The sequence below is a fragment of the Aptenodytes forsteri genome, unplaced genomic scaffold, assembly GCF_000699145.1.
Source record: "Aptenodytes forsteri isolate BGI_AS27 unplaced genomic scaffold, ASM69914v1 Scaffold257, whole genome shotgun sequence".
Lineage (NCBI taxonomy): Eukaryota > Metazoa > Chordata > Aves > Sphenisciformes > Spheniscidae > Aptenodytes > Aptenodytes forsteri.
The window spans coordinates 2,168,151-2,171,119 of record NW_008795194.1 but is presented as its reverse complement, the minus strand read 5'-3'; positions in this window follow the sequence as shown (position 1 = coordinate 2,171,119).

Sequence of the window (2,969 nt, the reverse complement as noted above, 5' to 3'; positions counted from 1 at the left end):
CACTGAGCTTACAACTGAACTACAGGGTAGATGTTAGTTTTAGCATTCTTTCCAATTTGCATCTTATTTGATCTTTCAAAACCTTCCCTGAAGTTTCATCAGAAGCTGGTAGGCATCACTTCCTCTCCAGAACTCTACTGCTACTTACTGCAAAGGCTGCATCTCAGTTCTGAAATAGCTGCATTTTGGTATCTGATGGAGGTATTCTCATTATGTATAGACCAGTGTTGCTTTCTCTGTATCTACATAGCTCAGATTACAACACACCGTTTTCAGCAAATGGATAGAGAACTCATCCCAGGACCCGCAGCATCCCAAGCAGCCTAGAAGGCAACGGCTTAAAGAGGCAAGGCTCTTTAATAATAAACTGGTCATAGTTAGTTTATTCAGATCACATACTGATACAGTGCATCTGGTGGGTAATTTCAAGAAAGAGGAAACAATGGCTCCTCTAATTGGGCATGGAGCTCAACCTCTGTGAGGGTATCGGCACAGTGCTAACTCAGCAGAAAGACCACCACCTAACAGAACTTCTATCCAGTATGGATACAATAATCTCCCCAATACATTCAGGATTTTTCTAATTAATATCTTGATGCTAGTATATTGATAAGCAAAAAGCTACAAATAATGTCTTTTCTCATTTCCTTTTTTCCTTGAATTTTTTTTGCTTCTCATGTGTTCTTAATCTCCACTGGGAAGTGGTAAATAAAAACACTTTATTTTTATTACCAATCAGTTTCTTTGTAACATTTCTGACTGAGTCTCTTCTTTACACCACTTTTTCATAATAGCATACCTTTTTTGCAACTTGCTTGTAATTTATCTTATTTTTTAAGTCTGTTAATATTCTATTATGTTTCACTGCTTTTTTATCTGAATGTAATATTACCATCACGGTGACCCTCTACTTTTAGGTACTTGACTAGAAAAAGTTGGTCCTCAACTAGCGTTGTGACGTCTATTTACATCCGAGTTTTACTGCACTGAAAAACTCCTTAATATATAAAACCAATCCCATTATTGATACTTCAAATCATGATGTCCTAAAGCATTGCAGTTATGTCCCAAGCCTGCAATCAGATCCATACAGGTAAACTACTCTATTGACACCACCTCATTGAAGTCATGGAGCTCTCAACGTACATCCAATTGTAGAAGAAAGACCCAACATTCACATTTAGTTTAAGTCCTAGACAACATAATCTTCCTAAAGCAAAATGCCATTGATAATGTTTGGCAACACCCTGCTAATTAGCAAGGGCCAGTTTTTTAATATCATTCCTACTTTCCCAGTGTATGAACAGGAATTATTTCTCTTACAGATCAATCTTTAAATGAACCGCTTCCTAGGTTATCGGAAATCCAAAGTCATGTGTAATAGTTCCGGTTCCCGGATTACAGGCTATCATCCATTTCATCAACAAGTTCTGATATTGCAAAACAAATTGCAGACTTATACCAGCTGTAGAAGACTTCTTTTAGATAGTAGTCTTGTGGATCATGTAATCTTACATTTTCATTTTTCTTCTATAATTTGCTTATGTATATATACTGACTTGTTTTTAGAGGTTGCGTATTCTAGCTTTTACTGGCTAAAAATTATTTCTGACATTATTATATTATTACATCAAAACAAATGTGATTTCTGTTCCTAGTTATAACTTTTGCTTCTCAGAGTGTTCTGTTATTACAATAACAATAATGAATTGCAAAAAAAGCTTCCTCACTTCTATCAATATGTTATTTAACTTGCCAACAGCTGATTCTAAAGTAGAATCACAAGAGACTATGTAAACAAATATAGACATTTTAAAAACAGAAGTGGGGTTTGGTTTTTTTACTACCCTGGAAAAAATGAATTGTGATGAACAGCTTTGGGATTAATTTAAAACTTACTACCAAAAGTCACCTGAAGGCACTCTCAACATACCGGCAAAAGTAAATGGGCTTACAATAAGACTACACATCATACAATAAGAGCAATCTTCCACTTAAAGGGAAGATACTGCAGTCTTCCTCCATCATAACTTTCTGATATTAAATTAACATTTTCTCAGTGCGTTTTTTCCTGTTCTGTAATAGTTTCTAGGCTAAGCCTGGGCAGTTACTGCAAGGTCATAGTGCTGGGCTGATTAAAAAGCACTGTTTATTCTCTGCTCAGAGAGGCTGTTGAAAATCTTGACTATTTCTGAGTTTCCTAGTTACTAACTTCTCCATGGGTTTACCTGGCTGGCCTGTGCCTTCAAATGCTCAGCACAACTATGGACATACGAGACTATGCTTGCTCTATCTCCTAGGTAATTCTCAGTGATAATTACATTAAATATTGTAACAGGAAAGTAGGTTTGAGTTCTTCACTCCAATGCTTTTCAGCCTCATTCACAGACTCCCTGGAATACCACATGAATGATTTTTTCTTGGTTACCTTTCATCAGGGGAGTTTACAAGCTAAGGGTCAAAATCACTGCCTCAGCCTACGCACTGTCCTGTCATTCTGCACGTGCATTTGGACGTGAGGAAAGGCCAAGCTAAAGTTGTTCCCCTTTACAGGAACCCTTCACAAGCTACACGGTGCAGCAGGGAAACAGGCCCCACTAATAATAATTTCTGTATCATCATATACTTATATAATGCTTTAAACGTATTTCCTGCCTTATTTTAGCAACCCGAGAGCTCCCGGTTTCCTTTGGGTTGCATAACATGAGGGACAGAGCAGCAAAGTGATGCTGAGATCTTATTAATTCCCCTTAATATGACTAAAATAAAATCTGCTGGCGTAAATACTCAGTTTGTGCTAAGGCTTGGCGCCCTAGCTCAGAGCGGAGCACGCCGTTACCGTTGACACTCCTGTGGAAGGATATGTCGCGTGAAAATCTTACTCACGGCCTTATCCTCGATGGGCTTTATTTTACAGAAGAGGCAAAGGAGCTTTTTAGATTTAGCCCGCCCGGGTCAGTCAGGTGCGA